The 12091-nt window shown below is 32.9% G+C and overlaps 1 long non-coding RNA gene across 1 annotated transcript; it reads left to right on the plus strand.

Moving 5' to 3' along the window:
* Positions 1-1727: 1727 nt before the first annotated feature.
* LOC133030829 (uncharacterized) lies at positions 1728-2466 on the plus strand. The gene is made up of 2 exons (XR_009684370.1): positions 1728-1901; positions 2155-2466. It is a non-coding gene; the product is annotated as an uncharacterized LOC133030829 (long non-coding RNA).
* Positions 2467-12091: the final 9625 nt, after the last annotated feature.

Genomic DNA, 12091 nt, shown 5'->3' on the forward strand with positions numbered 1-12091 from the left:
ACAAGTTATTGTTGCAATGTCAAAACCTAATCCTGGCTGTTTTAAACCAGAAGTGATGAAAGCACTAGCTCTTAATTAGTCTGTAATGGCTTAAAGATTTGAACATATCTATTCACTACATTGAAACGGATTCTCTTTTGGTGGTCAAAAGATTACAAGCTACACAGTTATTGTTTCTGATTTGCATAGTTTGTTAGCAAATATTTCTATTCTCATGTCTAATTTTTCAGAAGTACGTACAGATCTCTCATGTGTTTAGATATGCAAATACAGTAGAACCTCTATCCAAGAATGCACTTGGGACCAAGCCAATTATATCCTAATTAGGAGGTTATAACTAAATAGAGTTACACTAGAAAAAAAAATAAAAAACTAAAAAAATATCAATGTAACAATAATAACAATAAATAATCATTAATACTATATCATAATAGAAATATTAGAGTAAATATAATTTCATACATGTATTATAATTTAAAATAAAATTATTAATTTACATAAATAAATTTACAAAATACATGTATATGTTTTATTAAAATGTAATTATTCTTCTATAGAGGTATTTTGTTAATACGGGACTTAGAAAATGTATAACTAATTACAATTTAGAGGTTATTCTTATTTATAACTGGCCGAAATCGGGACTTGATTTTTTTATAACAAATTAGAGGTTATTCTTTAATAAAGTATTCTTAAATAGAGGTTCTACTGTATTATTATTCTAAAATATACTCTTTCGATAGACAAAGAATGTAAGAATTACCACCTCCTCTAATGTAATGACTGTTGTATTATAAATCTTTTAATATAATAGCATTTTAACTTAAAAAAAAACATAATAATCATGACATACTAAAGAATTGGTTTATTTTCTCATTATATACATTATTAATTATCTTTTGATTGATTATAGGTCTATTTAACTTTTATGGCGATAATGAACATCGTAAATAGTTTGATAAATTTAAGTTGGTAATTTTAAATTAATTAGTTTTACATATTATAAAAACAAAACTTTCAGTATTATTATAATTAACTGCATGCAAATAAAATATATACATGCATGCATTGCACGTACATGCAACTAAATATTTAATTTTATTTCTGGACTATATATTATTCATAATATATTTAGAAAATATAACGACTATTACAATTATAATATATATATACGTTGTCATATTAGAAAATCAAGTGATAATTACTTCTCTATATATCTAGAAAATAGAAATCATCCATGTGACAAGATTACAAGTAATGACCCTAATTAAATTTGTAAAATTAATTGGTGTTAGAGATATACAATATATATGGAGACTTATTAAACAAGAAATTGTTGTTAGGGTTTCTTTTCTTTTTATCGTAAATGATTTGATTTGCTATTATTGTTAATTTTGCTCCACGAACTCTTCATGTAATCGATTAACCTATTAATAAATATTTCCATTTTCTCCTTCTCTTTAAAAATAAAAAAAAATAATAAAAAGTCTTTAATCATATAATTGAACCATATATACTATTCTTTATTTAATATAATATAATTAAAAGAAATTGAGAGGAAATTGCTTGTGGGTGGCGTGTATATATATATGCAACTTAATTAATTATAGTCAACTAATAATATTTAACTATATTAATTTATTAATTAAGTTTCATGACTTTTCTCTTTATCCTAGCCAACTCCTATAATTTACAAATGACACATAAATTAATTATATATATATGGTTCTACTCTCTATAATTTCCTATAAAAACTGGTTATTAGAACATTTTGATTAGTAAGAGTTAGATCATATAATAATGAAGGTGTGTAGTTTGGGTTTGAGGTTCTTCTGCATTATTGCTCTACTAATTTTCTATCCTTCTATTGGAGATGCTCGACCATATCATTCATTCCAAAGGTCAGATTCGTAATTTTATATTCATAATTAACAAATTAATTAAGTTTAATTAATAATAATCAATTAACTAATTAAATATGCTATGTCTTAATTAAACTTGAAAATTAGAGCATATTAATTGGTTATTAACTGCATATTGTATGTATGTTATATGTAAGGAAATATTATTTTCCAATCTTTTATTATTTTGAATTTATTACTATATAACTTCTCTATACAAAGAAGATGTCTCAAATTAAATAATTATGTGCAGGGATTTGAATAGATATTGTCCGAGTAGGAGTAGGAGTAGTAGAGGACGTAAAGATTGTACGCCTCCGCCAGCCACTCGCCCCATTATTTCCCCTAAAGGTCCAATTCCATAACATCACCGTGTCTATACATAGGCAGAGATCGATGATATTTTGTACTTAACCAAACAGTCGATCATTGTATTAAATTTATAATAAAAAGATATAACGAATATACATAAGTACAAGTGTGTAACATGGACATATTTATGACTTTGATAAAAAAATATATTTTGATTTCATAAATATGTTTAAGTGACAAATTTTTCTGATCTTATTTTGTTACATCTTCTTATACATTTAATATAATTAATTGTACCATATAATTAATTATTTTATTGCAATAGTATATGTTAAAATTGTGATTTGTGATTTGTGTGTAATGCAATATTAATTAATTGTTTAACACATATGATATGATGGCGCGCGGTTTTTAATGGGAACCGTCGAGAGTGGACTCTATCAGAGCGGACACACGAAACCACTCAGATAGTCCAATTTTCTGTTAGACAAATATGATGTAATATTAATTGTAATATATGTTAATATTGTGATTATCATAACTCTGTGTATTGAGATATAATTAAAGAATTGATCTCAACTCTATTGTACTCTTTCTTACTCAATCAATAAAAGAGTAAAGAGATTCGATGGTGTTCCAAAATTGGAGTACTAAAGCCATAAATCACATTGATCTATAGGACTTGAACGATATATATCTTTGTGTTGATTTTATTGTCTTATTGTTTAATTAATCGTTTCTAGTTTTGAGTACTCTATTGATCCTTGTTTCATCTTTGATTGTTGTGTGTCATTTGTTAATTTTATCATTGTTAATTGTTTGTTGATTAAAGTTTTAGTTATTTGATTCTGCACTTAAGTTGTAATTTTTCTACACCCACATTGTGCGTTTAGAAGAAACTGTAATTACTATAAGTAGTGTAATTATTAAGGTAGTAATTACACATTATAATAATAATTACACTATATAATTAAGTAAAAAAGTGTGTTTTTTGATATAAGGTGATAATTATTTATGAATTCTTAATATTTTATTTAGAAACCTAATTAATAATTACACAAAAAATAATACATTTTAGTAATTACATAGAACTTAATATTTAAAAATATAAAGTTTTGAGTAATTACACAGTTTACTTACACCCAATTCTCGTAGGGACATGAGAATTAGAAAGTGTAATTGAGATCTCTCAACTACCTCTATTACGCTATTATATAATATAATTACGTGGTCAAATAAACAAAATTGTGTAATATTACATTCAATTCGTATTTTCTCTTGACTTTCCAAACACGCCTAATAAAATATAATCACTACTCCAGTAATTACACAGTTGGTTGTTTGAAACACCTTAGAAAACAAATCTTATCCTTTAACCACATTCAAATTTACCTAAAACTATCTCGTAACCTAGAATCCAAATTTGACCAAACACTGATTTCATTCAAATCACACTCTAGTAAATATAAAGAAATTACATTTTATATTCACTTTTTATTTTTTATTTTAATTTTAATTTTTTTTTATTACTCTTAAATTTATATCCAGTTTTATAGGTCATATTCTTATTATATATGTTAGTGATTTTAATTTTAATAAGTTATATGAAGTTATATTTAATACTTTAATTATAAAAAATATTATTAATGATAATTATCAAATTATTCCAATAAATATCTACAATATATTAAAAAAAACTTAATCTGTTAAAATTTTATGAATTCGAATTTCGGCCCAAGCCTTATACAGAATTCGAAGTGGGCCTTATCACCAATTGTAAATCATTCTCCAATAATGTCATACTTCTTTGTAATTTGCAAAAATACCATACTATACTTACACTTGGAAAAATATCAGGCACATGCAATCATCTCTTTTTCACTAAACTAAACACATAAATATAAATAGATTAGATCTGGTGTTATAGTTTTTTAAGTCAGCTTTTAATACTATAAATTATTTAAAATTTTACAAAAATTGGTGTGATGTTTAAAATAACTATAATGTAGACCGATAAATAAAAATATTTATATTATAATTTATTGAGGAAATTGCACCCCATACCCACTTTTCATTATCTCCTTTTATTTTTACCTTTCTTTATATATTATTTAATTTATACCTACTATTATAAGTAAAATTCCCATTTTACCCTTACCTGTTCATTTGATTATATATATGAAGAGAGATAGAATACATTTGAACAAATACTTAGAAGACATTTCATTTTAGATATACTTTTATATATAAAATTTAAACAGTGAAATAAAAGAGACCCCATTACATAAAAAAGTAATGATTTATTAAAAAAAGAAACTCATAAAAAATACAAAAATAATGTGATGGTGAACTCTCAGTGGGGGAGAAATTGAGGATTTAATAAGAGATTAAATCTTAAGGGTATTTTAGGCATATTACACTTAAAATTAGGTATGTTTCAATTAAATTTTAATGTGGAGTTATTTTTGATTAGTTATTAAAGAAAAGAGGTAATCCTCAATTTCTCTCTAATTTATTCATGTGTTAAAAGACGCACTCATTGGTAGGAGACTATGAGCAAAAAGAACACACATATCGTCAGATTACCCATGTAAAAATAATTATTTTAAACTCTATTTTCAATAATATAAATTATACATATATTATATCTGTGTGAGATTAATTATTTTAAAAATTATTTTTGATATTTTAAATTATTTGGAATTTTACAAAATTTTGTGAGAAATTTTAAGTACACTGTACATCATTATAAAAAAATAATAAATATTATTTTGGACTATGTATTTTGCGAAAGTTACCATCTGTTTTGTTAAATGATAAATTGGACCTTGTATTTTTTAAAATGACACAAAATAGTGTCCTGAATTGATTTTTAATCCAAATAAAAATTCATAATAACTCGATTTAGAGTTGTTATGACAAAACTGAGTACATTTTTTTACATCTGTTCATGCTAGAAATTATCTTAAAACTAGTTATATTAAAAAAAAAATTATTGAAAATTGAGCTTAGGGTACTATTTTGTATAATTTTCAAAAATACAAGGTCTAATTTATCATTTTAGAAAACAGATAGTCTAATCAATAACTTTTGCAAAACTCAAGATCCAAAATAGTATTAATCCTTATAAAAACAAACACGTCTATTGGTGAAACCAATTGGCTTACCCTACTACAAAGTTTCTGCAATATATTATACGATAATAATTTTAAAAAGATTCTACACTATGGAGTAGACACCACTTTGGTTTATATCAGTATAAGCAATTCTATTTTCAGCGCTTAGAGAAATTATAACTCAAATTAATAATTTATTATATCAAAAATTACTTACATGCCTGTTTGTATTTTATATTCATGCAATTAACTATTTTAATCATAAGTTATTTAAAAAATATGAAAACAAATAAAATACTATTTTAACTATTATAATGGTTTATAATTATACAATTAATTATATCTTCAGCGCTTATATCACTTTGGTTTATATCAGTATAAATAAACAATTCTATTTTCAGCGCTTAGAGAAATTATAACTAAAATTAATAAATATTTAAAAAAATTAAAAATTAGATTTTTTTCTTATACTTTTTTTAATTTAAATAAAAATAAAAAATTAATTTTGTTTTACTTTTTTTTTCTTTTTCTTCCTCTTCTTCTTTCTTCTTTCTTCTTCTTTTTCCTGCAGAATTGGAGCACGATTCTTTAGCCTATTGATTCGAATTCGAGGGTGGGAGGGTTTCTTTCACACACTTGCAAACTAGGGTTTCTCTCCCTTCCCCTAAATATCCAATCCCCAACAATGGCAGAAAGAGGAGGTGAGCGAGGTGGCTTCGGACGCGGTTTTGGTGGAGACCGTGGCCGCGGTGGACGAGGTGGAGACCGCGGCCGTCGTCGCTGACGTGCTGGTCGACGTGAGGAAGAGGAGAAATGGGTACCAGTCATCAAGCTAGGTCGTCTCGTCAAGGAAGGTAAGATCGCTTCCCTAGAACAGATCTACCTCCATTCTCTTCCAATCAAGTGAACGAAGGTAATGGTGGTGCTAAAGGTCGAGGGATGTAAAGACCGCTTAGTTTAATTTGGAAATTAGCAGTTAATCACGTTTAATTATGAAATTATTTATAGCTATTTAAATAATTTTTTAAACTGTTATTATTGAATTCAGAGATGTATTTTTATGTCATTTAGTAGTTTTCATAATTTTGCATTTCCGGTGCCCGGTATCATGGAACTCGGTGTTTGGCTCAGTAAAATCACAACTTAGTATGTTAGTGGTTTGGGACGGTTTATTAGACATTGGGAATGTCGGGAATGGTCGGGAATTTAGAATTTCCTAAAAATACCCCTTTAGTGTTATTTATGTGATTTTAGTGTGAAGGGACAAAATGGTCATTTTGCCCCATTGTTAGTTTGTCCTTTAGTGGACTTAGAAAATAAATTTATTAAGTGTTTTATTATGTTTTGTTGGCTGAAATAAAGGATATGTTTTTGGCATGTTTCTCATTTATTCAAAGTTAGAAAAAATTACAAATTTCTCAAAAAACACTCTCTCTTTTCCTCTCTCTTTTTCGGCCCCTTGAGCAGCAAGAAAAGAGGATTTCCTCTTGGATTTCAAGCTGATTTTTAGCATTGATTTTGACCTCTTGTTGTTGGTATGTTTCCTCTAGCTTCTCTTTTAAATTTTCTTGATGAATTTTGATGAAAATGATGTGTTGCATGCTTAGTTTTAGGTCATTGTTGCTGCTGTGTTTATGGATTGTTTTCAGAGGTTTAATCTTGCTTAATTGAGTGGAATGAAACTGTTTTGATGCATGTTGGGTTGGTTTGAAACTAATTTAGAGTTTTGGTTCAAAAACTATGCTTTTCAAAGTGAAATAATGAAATCTGTTGCTGCAGTGGTTGTTGATGCTTGCTGTTGTTTTCTGAAGTTATTATATGCATGTTTAGGAAGATTTGAGCTAGTTTGGATGCATGTTATTTAGGTTTAACCAAGTTTGAGTTTTGAACTCAAAGCTTGGAGCTTTAATGGTGATTTTCGATTCTGTGTTTTCTGGGCTGTGTAGATACTTTAGAAATGTTCTTTGGGGTATTTAGAACAGGTCTGGAAGTTTTGGTGTGGTTTGGGATTGATTTGAGCAAAGTGTGAATTTTTGAATGTTTTGTGCGAGGAACCGGAATTCCGGTTGTGCATCCAGAATTCCGGATGGGGTTCTGAAAATTCCCAGAACCGGAATTCCGGTTGGGCAACCGGTCTGCCGGTTGGGTGATTTTCAGAAACCCTAGTTTTCCTCAATTTTATGTTATTTGGGGTATTGCCATGTTTTTTATCGATAGGGAAACTTTTAGTTCCTAGTTTAAGTCCCCGGGAAGTGATTTAGCGTATCACTTATAGTGTTGTGATTTTTATGGTTTAGGAGCCTGTAATCCGCCGCGCAGATAGTTCCAGTCAGGTTGACCGGCACACCTGAATTCGGAATCCAGGTAAGATTAGTATAACCGTATGCATATGTAGATTACATGTTTAGCGTGCATGTAGGAAGCCTGTTAGATTACATTAGATATGTATGTTGGCTTCGAACCATCCAACTGTGTCACGTCGGTACAAGCTGGAGTATGACCAGCAGCCGGAGTATGACCGGTTCGACCGATTAGGCTGATACTTAGGTTGGAGGTTCCGTACTATTTGACGTATCACGTCGGTACAGGCTGGAGTATGACCAGCAGCCGGAGTATGACCGGTTCGACCGATTAGGCTGATACTGTAACACGTCGGTACAGGCTAGAGTATGACCAACAGCCGGAGTATGACCGGATCGACCGATTAGGCTGTTACTTGTCAATAGTACCGTCCCTATGAACGTTCAGAACTCAGTACCGTGTTGGACACGGCAGTTAGGGGGACTCAGTATCGTGTTGGACACGGCAGTTAGGATTATGATCAGGGGTATGGGCGTCTGATCATGACCGGGATTTATGTATGAGTATTATTATGCTTTTCTTACTGAGTCTGTCGACTCACAGTGCTATGTTGATGTGTAGGTAAGGGCAAGGCTAGAGCTGATGGACCGTGAACGAGGCTATGAAGATTGTACATGTCGGGGCGGTTAGGCTTGGAGCGTACGATCATCGGGACAGCAAGGCTATTTTTGTAATTAGTCGCTAGGCGACAAGTGTTTTATATAGACAGTAAACTTTTGTAAATGGTTTTGTAATCGGGATCCTGAGTATTTTGTATAAATATTTTACAAGTTTAATTAAAAAGTAAAAAATTTAATTAATCACGTTTTCCATAAATCTCGTTGATTAGCAACGAGCTGCACAGTATGTTTAAAAATAACGTAATACGCCTATGCTAGTTAGGGTGTTACAATTTGGTATCAGAGCCGCCAGGTTATCTTCCGAAGATCGTCACGACATGTACAGTCATCATCAGCAGTTAGCTCGTTCTACGGTTCAGTAAGCTTTTATTGCTTTAATAGTTTATTTAATTTTTGTGAAATAAGAAAAGCCTGATAGGAAGCATGTTAGTAGCCTGATAGTAGGATAGGCGCATGTTTCGTTTTTAATTTCCAAATTAAGCGGCATTAGTAAGCTCTCCTTGAATACGACCTGATATGCCAACTCTTGGTTTCGTAGGCGGTTCCGACTAGATGGACGCCAGGCGGACTACCAGGAGCCAGGGCAATTCGGTAGGGTCGAATCAAGGTCAGGGAGCTCAGTTTCCCCCGCCAGCTAGGGGCCGAGGTAGAGGTCCCAGGGGCAGGGCTCGTGGTCGGGGTGATGAGAACCCGCCACAGGCTACCCAGGCTCCCCAAGCCGGTCAGGGAGCCCAGAATTGGGAGGTTAGGTTTGCTGAAATGCAAGCCAGAATTGAAGAGCAAGACCTCGAGATTCAGAGATTGAGGCAGCAGGGTGCTCCTGCAGTGCCTGTGCCAGTAGTTCCAGTGGCACCCGTCCCTGCTGCTCAGGCCGAAATTGTGGTGGCGGCCAACAGAATGGAACCTTTGTATGAACGGTTCCGGAAGCAAGCACCTCCGGTCTTTCTGGGAGGTCCAGATGTAATGAAGGCCGAACAGTGGCTAACAGTGATCACCAAAATTCTGAACTTTATGGGTGTCACCGGTAATGACAGAGTGGTGTGTGCCACTTTCCAGTTTCAGGAAGACGCTCTTATCTGGTGGGACATGGTGTCTCAGATCCATGACGTCACTACCATGACCTGGGAAAGGTTCCAGGAACTCTTCAACGCCAAGTATTATAACGAGGCGGTCAGAAGCGCCAAGAGGAAAGAGTTCGCTCACCTGACCCAGCGAGAGAATATGAGCGTGACAGAGTATACTACTCAGTTCGACCGGTTGGCGAGGTTAGCCTCGGGAATAGTGCCAACCGACTTCAGCAAGAAAGAGAAATACCTGGACGGGTTGAATGCAAAGATTAGACATGATTTAATGATCACCACTGACGACAAGACCACCTATGCTGAGATGGTGGAGAAGGCACTGCGAGCTGAGGGCGCAGTTGGGTGTATGTCGGAGTCAGCTACTACTCCGGCGAGTGGCGAGGCTCCTACCCCTCCTGCATCAGGCTTTAGCAGGGGGAGTAGTGGTTCGGCCATGGACCAGAAGAGGAGAGCATCCACTGCATCCGGTGGCTCGAGTCAGAACAAGAGGTTCCGGGGGAACCAGAATAGAGGTAGTCGTTCTAGTGGTGCAGAGACCCGGTTCTCCTATCCCGAGTGCCCCAGCTGCAAAAGGCACCATCGGGGTGAATGAAAAGGTCAGGGATGCTTTCACTGTGGCATGCCCAGACACTTCAAGAGGGATTGTCCCCAGCTCCGCTCAGAGGCACCGAGGGCTCCGGCGATACCCACTCCAGCTAGGGTGTTCGCCATCACTCAGGCTGATGCAGATGCCAGCCCCTCAGTTGTAACATGTCAGCTTTCTGTTAATAACTCATTTTACTACTGTTTGATAAAAGTTTTGGTCCCTGTTTCATCAGTGTTATTGGATTTACACTGATGTGATAATCAGCGATGATGTGTACTTACACTTGGAGTAAGTGTTATGTTCTTTCCAGGACATTAGTAAAGTATACTAGTTTCGAATGTATGGAGTATACATTGGACTGGACCGATATTGCAACTAAGTTAAGATATTACAAACTTACCGTTACACATATCTTTCCAAGTCAATATCAGTAGTTGATCTTAAGATTAAAAGAATCTAAATCCTGATATGCTTGGGCTCAACTCATGAGTACTATTCATGTTCTTTGATTTATTAGCTAAGCCTACTTTTGGGTCAGGGTGATACGTATATTTTGGGAACATGATAGTATGATTGAGTGGGAGTGCTGAACATAAATATGGAATCTATAGCTTCTACTGGTGTATAGAAGTCAAGTGATGATTCCCTTCGAGCTTAGAAAATAGAAGTAATTGGATGAGCTCTTGTTTAACTGACTAATTATTAGATCACTAAACACCATTTACAGGTAGCTAAGTGTTTTAAGGGGCAAAATACATTGAGGGGTGAGAACGGTAAAGAAATCCCATCTCGATGTAGATCATCTATATAGAGGATCTTTAAATCACAATAAGATTATAACAATGGTTAAATGAGATAGTATATTGATATCGTGGAACATACAATATGCTCTATATAAGTCTGAGAGTGCAATTCTAAGTTCTAAGAGTGGATTCAACGAAGAATTAATAAGTAGGAATTTACTTGGTAAATTTGGTTCACTTATTGGAAGCTCAGCATATAGATCCATGGTCCCCATTCTAGTTGAGAACATTCTGCTTGTAAGACTCATTAATTGATTCGTGATTGATCAATTATAATTCTAAAGTTAGACTATGTCTAATTTTATGAATTTTCACTAAGCAGGGGTGAAATTGTAAAGAAAAGAGTTTCTAGGTTTATTTATTTATTAATGGACTTTATATGTCTAATTAATAATTAAATTAAATGACAATATTATTTAATAATCTATTTTAGTTATTAAATAATTAGTTTTGGCATTTAAAAGGTTAGAATTGGAAAATTGGCGTTTTTGAGAAAATAGAGATAAAATTTGATAAAATTGCAAAATTAAGTGAGGCCCATTACTACACCATGGCCGGCCACTTAATGTGCTTTTTCAAATTAATATTTTCATTATTTTAATGCTAAATAATTCCTAACCTAAACCTAGTAGTTGCCTATAAATAGAAAGTGATGGCTCAGTCTCACAACACATGCATTTGACAAGTTTTCAATAACCTTTTCTGACAGAAATTTCTCTCTTCAGAAAAACTGAGCCTTCCCCACTTTCTATACCTGGCCGAAACCCTCTCTCTCTTTTCTCCTTCATCTTTTTCGACCCTAGTGAAAGAGTAAGTGCCCACACACAGCAAGCAGTAACTCAATCATAGATTGGAAGACTGTGAAGGATCAAAACTTGAAGAAGAAGGACATTCGGGCTCAGATCTTGATTATACTCTGCTACAGAAAGGATACAAGGGTTAGAGATCTGAGTGGAAGGAGACATTAATTCCGCTGCATCAATGTAAGGTTTTCTTAACTTTATATGTGTTTAATTTATCGTTTTAGAAAGTTCATATTTAGGGTGTTTAAACAACATACTTGTGAGTAGATCTAAGATCCTGGTAAAATAAATTCCAACAACACATTTCTATGTGGCAGCCAGAATCTTTAGTAAATTGGATAGACCGTATGATAGATATGAATCAGGGTTTGGAACCCTATTACCTGGCGGAGAGTTGGTTATCTCCAAAAGGTGGATTAGGTCTATGCCGATCAGGATAGATGGTAGAGAGTTAAGTGCTGACTTGATAGAGATGAGCTTAGTAGAGTTCGATAATATTTTAGGAAT

The sequence above is a fragment of the Cannabis sativa genome, chromosome 9, assembly GCF_029168945.1.
Source record: "Cannabis sativa cultivar Pink pepper isolate KNU-18-1 chromosome 9, ASM2916894v1, whole genome shotgun sequence".
NCBI classification, from domain to species: domain Eukaryota; kingdom Viridiplantae; phylum Streptophyta; class Magnoliopsida; order Rosales; family Cannabaceae; genus Cannabis; species Cannabis sativa.